Below are 11,905 nucleotides of genomic sequence, written 5' to 3' on the forward strand. Positions count from 1 at the left end.
CAGAACTGTCTAAATTATAGGTTTATGTTGTAATAAATACGTTAAAACCTATAATTATTTCACAAAGCAGACAGAAAACTATTTAAACTAAGGAAAAAACATTAAATATGTAAATGCTGTTGAATTATTTTTAATATAAATAAACTGAACATAAGTGAATTCATTCAGCAATTCTATGAAAGCACCATTTTATCACATTAGCTGGGAGCAAGAAGAGATAAAGGTAAAATAGCAATGTAACTTGTAAGTCAAATCATCAAAACCCATCAAAATCTAATAAAAACTTACACATCAGTGTGGTCCCAAGTATTTTTAATAAAGACTGGCAGGCATTTAAACATTAGTGTTTTTTTTCTGTTCTTGTGTTTTATCATAAGTATACAATGGCTTAAGATCAGTCTTAAAATCAGACAAGAAATCGGTCAAGACTATGCATTTAAAATTTAGATTCCGCTATCTAACTGACACTTTAGTTAGATAGGTAAAGTTTAAGTTGAACATTTACATTAATAACTACTAAAGCAGAACAAGGAACAACACAAGTTGCTGGGCACCTTTGCAGGCCATTTACAATGTCTCTCGCCACTTGTAATCCGAAAGGTCAGAGATTAAGGTGAAGACTCTTGGGTTCACTGGGAGTTGTTTTTTGTTCTTCTTTTCCACCACCTTTGTGCCCTTTTCAGGATTGATGATGAAAAAACACCTTGAAAAGAAAAAACAACATTGAAAACCTCTGTAAATGGAGCCACATACACAGTCTCACAAAAGTGAGTACACCCCTCACATTTCAGCAATTATTTTAGTATATTTTCTTAAGGGACAATACTATAGAAATGAAATATGGATATATTTTTAGAGCGGTCAATGTGCTGTTTGTATAGCAATATAGATTTCCTGCCCTCTGAAAATAACTTAACATACAGCCATTATTGTCAAAATAGCTGGCAACAAAAGTGAGTACACCTTATGTTTTACCAGATGTATGTTGTTTAACCATGCAAAGCCACATGTCCTATTCATCATGTTAATGTTTTTGCCTGCTTGACAGGACCATACAAATTTGTGTATCTTGTATTAGAGCAGTTAAAATTTGGTTATTTGAGTCCAATTATCTCATACCAACCACTGGATGTTAAACATGGCACCTTAGAGCAAAGAACTCTTTGATGATTTGAGAATTACAATTGTTGCTCTCCACAAAGATGAGCAAGGCTATAGGCTATAATATTGGTAACAATCTGACACCGATTTACAGTACAGTTGTCAGGGTCATACAGAGGTTTTGCAAGGTGGGTTACACTCGGAAGCCTGAAAATAATCTCACAGCCTAGGCCATCTTTGTGGAGAACAACAATTTTAATTCTCAAATCCTCAGAGAGTTCTCTGCTATAAGGTGCCATGTTGAACATTCAATGGTATGAGAAAATCGTACTAAAAGCACCAAATTTTAACTGCTCCAAAACAAGATACACAAACTTGTATGGTCCTGTCAAGCAGACAAAAACATGAACATGATAAAGAGGACATGTGGCTTTGCATGGTTAAACAACATAAATCTGGTAAAACATAAGGTGTACTCACTTTTGTTGCCAGCTATTTTGATATTAATGTATGTATGTAAAGTTATTTTCAGTGGACCGAACATATATACTGCAATACAAACACCACACTGACTACTCTAAAATATACCCATATTTTATTTCTACAGTATTGTCCCTTAAGAAGATAAAATAATGAAATGTAAGGAATGTACTCACTTTTGTGAGGTACTATAAAGTGAACCTACCCTCCTAGGTGTCTCTACATACCTTTGCAAAAATTCAAGCACTGATGCCAATTCAGTAGGGTAGTGAATGTTGAAACAGTAATAACTGCCGAACATTAGGCTAACAGCAGCGATGAATGTAGTGATGTCATCATTCACAATCTTGCGGTCCACACTGAGCATGAATCGATCAGCAGCATATCAGGAGGGTCCTGTGGATACATTTCAATGCAATGAAGTTATGTACATGTAGCAAGGTAATAGAGTATTTGCAAATATGACTGTTAGACAAATTGCAGTTTATTTTGTACTGCACTGAAAAACTATTTCACATAGGGTTCATGATAAAATTGACACTTGTGTTTGCTAGATACTCACTTAATATTATTGTGAAATCAGAGTTGAGGGTTAAGCAGGTGTCTTTCCAGAAGAGGAGGCACAGACCACCACTGGTAAAATATATAAACTCAACTTTATAGATAAACATTTAATCATTAAAGCTTTGAGGGTGTTACTGTATATGAATAAAACTTAAACTTACCACAGACAATGATGCAAGGGGTCACAGGCAAGTTTCCCAACTCTTCATCCTTTTCAAGGCTTGTCTCTTCTACATAATGAAGAAGGAGCGCCTCTTTCTCATCAAAATAGGAGAGAAGTAGAAGAATCAAGTCAAGAATTTTGAGAAGTAGAAGAATCAACCATTTGTCTGTCCTCTCAAAACTTGAAGTTTTGTGACAGCCCGTAAGACACGCTTGTTCCTGGTTGCACAAACATTCCTCATGAAGTTCAACAGCCTGTTTCCCTTTGTGTCAATGCTGTTTAGGAAGATCTCTTTAAGTGATATCCCTGTGAGGTCTTTAAAGTGCACTTCCATTCCACTTTCCTGAAACAAAAATGGCCACTCTTTAGTAAGGGTTTTCATGTCTGTTCCTTTGTTGATATCTTTTCGTTGACTGTAGTATGTAGATTTCATGAGAACCTTCACTTCCTCTTTCAGAAATTTGTGCTGTAAAAAAAAAAAAAGACATAGGTACGTACTTAGTTGGACCAGGAATAGTTTGTTGCCCTATTGTTATTCAAAACCAGGTGTTCATTTAGAATGACAAGATAGTAAGTAAATTACAGACAAACTTTTTACAGTTGTACAGTTACTTTAACGGACATACTAATATTTTGCCTCACTGTTAAAATAAAATGTATTAAACAGAACAAATAACCAAAAATAACAACAAAAAAACAAAACTGCTACTTTTAGGTAACAAAAGTAATAATTATGTCTGACCATTACAGGGATAGTTCACCCAAAAATGAAAATTCTGTCATCCTTTCTCACTCCCAGATTGTTCCAAACATGTATGCATTTATTTGTTCTGCTAAACACAAAGGAAGATATTTGTAAGAAAGCCAGTAACCAAACAGGCAGTAAATGGGAATGAGATCTGCTTGGTTACTGACATTCTTCCAAATATCTTCCTTTGTGTTTAGCAGAACAAAGAAATGTATACACATTTTGGAACAATCAGAATTTTCATTTTAATATTAAACCATCCCTTTTTTGTAATGGAAACAAATACTTGGACTTACTGGTCTCCTTTAGAACAGAAATAAATTTCCTGGCTTGAATCTTCTGGGGACTCCACTCCAAGTGACTTTAAGGTGTCCTCAAGAGATTTTTTAGTTGCGATTGAGAGTTCAGGTAATACAGCATCAATGGCATTGCTGATGTTTAAAGTGTTTAGCTCTGAATCACCCATTTCTGAAAGACAACCAAAATAATAATTCACATAAATTATAAATTAACCAAAAAATGTTTTGTATAACATACCCCAGTACATTACTTCTGCTGGGACGTTGGTATTCTCTGTAAATCCAAACTGCCTTACTGCATCTTTAACAGAATCACCATACAGCTCTGGGTAAAATGCAGTGCTGTTTTTTTCCCTCAAACTTAGATCACACGTTGACCCTTCTGACAGATAGGCCTGGTACATTTGATGCCTTTCAGAGAGAGTGGAGCACAGGTTTTTGAAATTCTTTAAGTTCCTAGCACATCTTTTAAAGTAACTGTGCTTACTTTCAAAGCGCATTGTCCACAACCTGATCAAAGGACCAAACTTTAAAATCAGTGCAGGGTAATGTCGCAAGTAGTGATGCTTAGGCTTTAACCTATGTCCTGGAAAGAAAGAAAATCTACAAGCAAGATATTCTTGGATAAGAACGTCAAGGTACGCAACCTCTGGCAATGAAATTTTCTGTGCACAAATGAGCTCCACAATGTCTTTTAGCTGAAGGGTCAACTGCCAAACATCATCTGTGGGCTCTTTCACCTTGTCACACATGATCACAGGAAGAAGTCTTAGAAAATTCCAGTTCTGAATAGCCTGACCAGAAAGCTTTACTCCATTGGAGTTTACTGCACATAGCTTACTCAACGCATCAGAGCCACTGTACTTAAATTTCTTAATGAGTCTATTCAGAATTGAATAAGTGAACCACTTTTTCTACTTTATGAAGTACTTCAGGTAAAGGCCTAAATCATAGGAAAGGATACCCTCAAAAATGTCATGGCCTAAACAAGGTGGCAGGCCAGGCACACAAACATTGAAGTAATTTAATGAATTAAAAATTGAGTCAGATATTATACCTTCAACGTTTTGTTGTTCTTCAGACTGTAAAATGTCTACTGCAGATTTGTAGTTTTCAGGAGTGCGCTGAGGTCCACATGCATTTGGATCTGTTTGAAAATCTGTTCGTGTTATCCGGCAATACCTGCAGAAATATTCAGAAAAACTGAAATTTTCTGTGAATCCACCGATATTATGAGACCCCAAATTGTCCCCTGCAATGCACAAAAGAGTCCCTTTAACTTAACAACCTAAATGCTGTTTCACATCGTGCTTGCAAATTTTACATGCGCTGCGAAGATATATTCATGCGCCACAAACAGGGTACATGCTACTCGTGTTTAAAACCACACACTTCTTCAAACGATTTAATTCAACTTACCAATTTGCCCAGACACATTTATATTACTTCACATTCCCACCAGTTTGTAGTTCTGCTCAGTCAATGCAATAATCGTTCGCCACTTGTCCACTGCCGACGTGCTGAAACGCAAACGCTCCGCGCCAATGAGAGCTCAGCCAATCAAATTCTTTGGCCAAGGCGCAATTTTATCATGATTGGACGATGCTTAACGGTTATCTTTCAAATACTTTCAACTAATTCCTGAGAGCAGAGACAAAACAGAGCGTAGAATTTCAGATTTCGTTTCACACACCCTTAAAAAGTAAAACCACTGCTAATTACAGCAAAACAATACACTGGACACAGACAGGACATACCTATCAAAACACACAATTTACAGTACCACACAAAACACAACGGAACAGTACGCGTGATGTCACGTTTTTGCGACGTTCCAAAACCAACATGGCGGGGAAAGGGAAAGGTGCAATGTTTGTTGGAAATTTGGGCAGATTAGAGCATACAACAACAGGTGGACAAAACGCATAAAAACTCCGATATGTTTTGCAAAATACGGGATTATCTTCTTCATCGGGGATACCAAAGAACCACCGAGCAGTGCCGAGACAAGGTTAAAAAAACTGCAGGCACAGTATTTAAAGGTGTGGAATGCACCTTAAATCTGGCAGCTCTGCAGATGAAAAAGATAAATTCCAATGGTATTACGCTGTCGACGGCATCAAACCATCTAGCCAACCGAATGCGATCAGCGAGAGCGCCGCTCTTCCTGTTTCTCCTGAAACCCCGCCCACCATAATGACGTAAGCGTGCTGAAAGCATATGTGAGTGCAGGCCAGACTCGTACTCGGCAACCGTGCCTAGTGTGAGTACACCCTAAGAACGTTTCCAGTCCAGAGGAGTGGAGTGGTTCTTTAAAACACTACAATACAATATTTTATGATAACAACTACTATAGAAATCTATTGAAATCGAACGAGAATTGCTGGTGTCTTCCTCTTGTAAGTCGCTTTGGATAAAAGCGTCTGCTAAATAAAGTAAAGTAAAGTAAAGTAACTACTTATACATTTCCAATGAGTACAGATTACAAAAAACTCAAGGCATGAATATGACATTTTTTAGAGAGCATTGACTGAAATCAACACAAGCAGGTTTAATAACATCATGTTATCTCATGGGTTTTCACATGTGATGCCATGGGTTTCACACAAGAATGTTCCAAAAACACATTTTTGCACATGTAAAAAACATGAAATTCATGTCTTTTCTGTAATGGATAATACAGTATATTGTTAATTTTCCTGCAATAAACCGTATTTTCGTATGTTTTTAACTGTTAAATGTAAGGTCTTACTCTGTAAAACTGATTACGGTTTTGCACTGTAAATTCTACGGTTATCCCATGTTTTCAGGAATACGGTTGTATCCTGTAGCATTTATACGGTATTTTACTGTTAAATTTACGGACATTTTTTACAGTGTGGCCTTGGGTAAACAAATATCCCAGAATGCATTTAGTATTGGGTAGAAAAAACGCAAAGCGGACCTAGAAACTCTATCTGGCAACTCATTAAGTAATTTGTTGTACCAGATAATGAGAAATTACCCTTGTTTTGCCACCAATAAGCCAACATACCATTGCCTTGGAGACGCAACCGACTAGTCGGGGGTGAAAGGTCATGCAATGTTTGTACCCTGATCAATCATGTATCATAAGAAAGTTGGACACTGTACTGTGACCTGTATAATTGTGAATCGGCAGTAATTTGCCTTCAGTCCTGCACACACTTGTTCAACACCAGCATACCTTCCATGATGAATAATTCGTTTTAATCGCGTCCAGTCCGTTTCCTCTTCTATTTACTTCCTGCTTCCACTACACAGGCGTTCCTCAGAAGGCAGTAGATTACCCCACCTGGCCCCATATTCCATATTCCATATTCCACATTCCGTAAAAAATCTCCAGGTGCCCGCCATCACCCTGCCCGCTGGAGGGACTTTCATCAGCGGCCTTCAAACATGCGGCCGAAACGCGGCTCTCCCCCCGCAGCGCCGGCGGGGAGCCCTTTCAAAGCAGGCGACATCACACGCATCGCTCCAGCCACCTTGGAGGACGGTCGCTTCCACGGAAGAAGGTGAAGCCGCGTCGGATGGCGGTGGGGAGAGGGAAGTTAGTTCGCGTTTTGAGGAGCCTCCGTGTACAAAGTCATCGTTTGTGTTCCTCGGGGACCCCATTATTAAATGTGTCTGGATGCGTGAGCGCCCCGTTTAAGATGGGTCTGCGCGGCAGGGCCGGTGCTTCCGAGGTGACAAATGGAGCCGGCAGAGTTTGGGGATTAATGGCGGAGCCCCACAACGGCACAATTAGGGCCCGCGCCGGAGAACATTTTTCATTTTTTGGGTTCCATCCCCACGCCGCCTCCCCTGTTCCCTCTCTCCAGGGGAGGTGGCGCCGCCTTTGCGGTTTGTTTGTTTTAATTATTTTGCCGTATGCAAATGTGGTTTTATTTAATTGCCGTAAAGCGAGCCGGGCGCTCGGAGTAGAACAAGGGAGGACAAACTCATTATCGATTCCTCTGCCGTCTTTTTTTTTCCTCTCCCCTCTGAGCCTTTGCCGCTACTGGAGGTAATCAATCCCTCACACACATTAACTCCGATACCGGCAGGAAAGGAAGTCTTATTGTTCCCTCATCCCATCAATCAGAGAAAGAGAGATTTCGTCAAAAGAGCGATAGAGATTTCAGACGTATGTGTGGAGTGGGGAAAAAAAAGGGACACGGTGAGATAGACTGACAGACAGAGAAAGGGAGAAAGATTGACTAGAGATCTTCCAGATGTTTCTTAGACTGGGTTGGTTAAATAGCATCCTTCTACTGGCAATAATCTGCCTCGTGAAACCCCAACGTTCTTTTATTATGCTGAAATGAAATGGGTGACATAGGAATAAGAGCACTGTACCGTATCAATGTGAACATTTACACACATCTCTATGATGCATCCTATTACGGTAAAATCGTTCCTCTGAAAGCTTTTAAAAGGATGATGAAGGCTTGTATTCTAAACCTGCTCGGCAAGACATTTTAAACTCTGTATGTTAAAACATAAAGATTGTGTTCTGTGTCCAGAAACAATTATGCATGGACAAAAATGGCATCAAGTGGTTCTTTCTTGAGGACGCCCACTAGCAGACAAGCGCCACACTTTACATGCAGCGAGTATTTGCATTTGACTTTCATGGCTGTCCACTGCTCACGAAGGGTGATGGCTAAATGCAGAGGACACGTTTCGGTGCGTGCACCATGTGTCGTGCTTGCTGTGCTTCACAATGACAGTCACTTTCACTTTCATATGGGCAGAGTCAGGTGTCATGAATGTAAAGGGAGCGTTTTGGGCTGTGGGCCCCACTCCGTTCCATTCAATCATAACTTTATTTTAAACCTCCCCACCTAGCTGTGCCCTGGGTGATCATTGTATCCATACTACTGTAAATGTTTCATTTCTGATACAAACATTTTTTATTGAACTTTTGCTGACCACACAATGAGTGTTGGAAAAGAAACGAAAAGCCTCAATATCAAGGTCGCCAGTCATTACATACGACTGCTCGTGTTCTCTTCAGCCTGTGTGGGGTGAGGGATCGGCTGAGTCCCACAAGGCCTTCCCTGTGATCTCCACATGCGAAGACAGCGGCGCGTGAAACGGCGAGATGTCAGCTTGGCAGCAGCTTCTGACGAGTTTGTTTGTTCGTGTTTACCGCCAATCCATTTTTTTGGTGTAGGTGAGCTGTTTCTGGAAGGCATCTACAGAAAGCCTGGATTCAGTGGTCAGCACCTGATTTGCTGTGTTTGCAAGGGTATCAATGTCTGATCGACTGCCAATTTAACCTGTCGGAGCTGTCTGGCGTTCAGTTGAGCTCCACGCCTGTCAGGCAATTGGTTTTTTTACATTTCACCTTGTGACCTGCAAGAGTCCACAATTGTAAATCCATGTTCTGCATGAAGAATAAAAATAAATACGACATCATTGATATAGTTGATGAGGTGCATGATTGCATGATTTACTGTAGTTTTGTGCTTGGTAGTCTGTTGTGCTGGGTTTGCCAAAAGCAGGATTTGCCACTTCATGAGTAATTGGAATTAAAAAAATGGACAATTTAGAGGCCAAAAATACTTACTTGAGGCATGAAACAATCATTTGAACATTATTGTGATGCTACTCTGGGCACTACTGTGTTGTTCTGGGTTTTAATGGACTGTCAGAAAGACAGCGTGGAACCGGATTCAGTTATCGGTTTCTAGCCGGTCCGGTTGGAGTGTGATACATGATGAGCTTCGCACGTTTCTTTGTGTGTAAATGTGTGCGTTTATGACTAGAAAGTAAGTGTTGAGGAGCGTTGTGTTTCCAGCTGTTTATCCTCTCATACTGTTTAATATGCTGAGAGAGAGTTTGTAATGGTTTGAACCATTTATGCGACTTAAATGGTTTGTGTGTGTGTGTGTGTGTGTGTGTGTGTAGGTATTATTTCCCTGTTTTGGTTAGCTGATATGTACCATTGGATTGTTTGAATCATGTTAGGTGATTGTAAGTAGTGTTATTAACCAGCGTTGTGTATTATGTTCGTTATTTCGATGCATGTTTGATCATGTATATTTTTCCCTGTTTTCTGCAGGATCACACTCAGACACACATGCACGCTCACCATCTTATACCTTCAAATTAGTTAGTAAAATAACATAACGGACATACTGGCCTCCAGGCTCGGTTCTCTGACAGAAATCACTATTGTCGCTTATTATTTGTGGGAGTGGGACATTCCCACAAAAAGACATTGTTGGACAGGCCTTATGAATCTCACAACTTGTGATTGGCCAACTGTGTGGTGAAGGTTTGAGCCGGGAACGTTCCAGCTGCTTTATGCTCTGACTGATATGTCTGTGTCACCGGCGTTGCTTTCATGATTTGTGGAATGTTTTGCTGTACTGTGATCTCTATAAAATGGGTGAGGAGTAGCGTGCAGTCGGAAATAAAACACATTTTCAGCATCATGTGCTTACCATTTCCAGAAAGCAGTCAGCTCCCTCATACACTGAAAAGATAAAAAAAAACACTCAAAGTCATTTTGGTAATCCATCTTGACAAGGCTGAGGGTCCATCAAATCGACCCCTCTCTCGCTCTCTCTCTTTCTCACCCGTTTCTCTCCCTTCCCCCTGTCTCCTACCCCCCCAGCCTTTCTCAGCTGCCTGTCTGTGGCTCCAGTCTGAGGATGGGGATCAGAGACAGATTTCCCAGCTGTGGGCAGACCCATCCTCCCTGGCCTTCAATGCTCACAGCCTCCAGTTTGCCTGAGCTGAGAGCGGGAGGAAAGAATCAAATATTCCATTTAACCTTTTCGGCAGGAATTTGTTTGTGTGATGTATTTTTAGAATGCTAGCATGGACTCATAGGATATTTTTTCATGCATTCGCATACTTTAATTTGAATTTGTCTGATAATTAAAATATTAAATATTTTGTAAATTAAATGAAAAAAACATTTATTTAAAATCAAACAGAAAAATATTCAATATTCAACACCTCACCAATATATATGTTAAGTGTAACATCCAATCTTTTCTCCCTTAGAATTAGTTCTAGATTGATCAATAACAATTTGGCTGTTTGTTTGTGATACAGAGAAACAATTAATACAGAAAGTGACACTATAAAAACATGATATCATATCACACGATAGCTTTTAAAAGCTTTTTTTTTCTTCTTTATAATTATGAAAAAATAATTAACGACTATATAATTATAACATGTTATATATAATTACATATAATATTTACATCTAAAATTATAACATAACATATAATTAGGTTGATTTGGTCAAGAAACCATTATTTCCCATCAAACATAACAGCACAACAGCACATAACAGAAATTGGGTGTGTAAGAAGCACTCATTTTAAAATCATCAATAACGATTTTGATGCCAAATTTTACAGACGTAATCTAATAATCCTGCACACAATTCCATCTATACATTCATATCTGACTGTTAATGGGGCAGGGTGGTCTAGCGGGTAAAGAAACGGACTCATAATCAGAAGGTTGTGGCCAAAATGACACTGAGGTCCCTTAGATCAAAGCACCGTCCCCCCAAACTCCTCCCCGGGCGCCTTTTCGTGGCTGCCCACTGCTCACTAAGGGTGATGGTTAAATGCAGAGGACACCAAGACATTACGGACATTACGAACATTTCCCTTTTTTACCCAGAAAGTACATTTACATTTACATTTACAGCATTTATCAGACGGCCTTATCCAGAGCGACTTACAATCAGTATTACAGGGACAGTCTCCCTGGAGCAATTTAGGGTTAAGTGTCTTGCTCAGGGACACAATGGTAGTAAGTGGGATTCGAACCCGGGCCTTCTGGTTCATAGGCGAGTGTGTTACCCACTAGGCTACTACCACCCTACAGTAAGACCTCATAAGACATCACAAAGGCAGCACAGGGCAAACTGTGTTGAGGAAACATATCAATGAAAATATTGCACATCTTTTCACAATGGCTGTATTATTGCACTATAAAAATATGTTTGTCATGATCCGGTCCGGCAGGGGCTACTCCGGGTCCAGAGTTCGGACCACAGTTTCATGTTGGTCCTGTGTAATGTTTCCTGATCGTGTTCACCTGTGTATGATTGTATAAAGCTGCCCTGTTCATGTCTGTATGCCGTCGGGTTATTGTTAGGTGATGTTCCCCTTGTCCTGTCTACCATGTATTAAACCCCTGTCTCGTGACGTTGTGCGTATGCGTCCTTCTTCCTCGCCATGTCCAGCCATCCTGACAATAATGTATTATATGTAATTATAATGAAATTCACAGAGAGTCATAGATCAAAGGTATAACAGAAGCTGGCAGCATTTGTCAGAATATGAGTTTGAATGTGAACGTTAACTGTCCGTGTGCGTTAGTGTTAGTGTAGCCATTTTAAAGATGTGTGTAATTAGAAAGTTAATGTATGTGACTTGGTGATTATTGCTCTGATAGTCTGGGGGATGAAGCTCCTGTTAAATCTGTTATACCACAATGATGTCATCAGAAAATACAAGCAACTCACCTTAAGAAGCGAGATGAATACGTAAACGACACGTAAACGTGCAG

The 11,905-nt window shown here is 39.7% G+C and overlaps 1 long non-coding RNA gene across 2 annotated transcripts; it reads right to left on the reverse strand.

Annotated features, from left to right (window-relative positions):
• Nucleotides 1-295: 295 nt before the first annotated feature.
• LOC114765091 (uncharacterized) lies at nt 296-5,612 on the reverse strand. 2 transcript variants are annotated; one of them, XR_003742575.1, is made up of 7 exons: nt 4,775-5,612; nt 4,413-4,537; nt 3,353-3,524; nt 2,307-2,774; nt 2,144-2,214; nt 1,809-1,977; nt 296-703 (listed from the first exon to the last, which is right to left on the reverse strand). It is a non-coding gene; the product is annotated as an uncharacterized LOC114765091 (long non-coding RNA). The 2 variants fall into 2 exon arrangements; XR_003742574.1 differs by having other exon boundaries at nt 4,413-5,610.
• Nucleotides 5,613-11,905: the final 6,293 nt, after the last annotated feature.

The sequence above is a fragment of the Denticeps clupeoides genome, chromosome 15, assembly GCF_900700375.1.
Source record: "Denticeps clupeoides chromosome 15, fDenClu1.1, whole genome shotgun sequence".
Classification (NCBI taxonomy): Eukaryota; Metazoa; Chordata; class Actinopteri; order Clupeiformes; family Denticipitidae; genus Denticeps; species Denticeps clupeoides.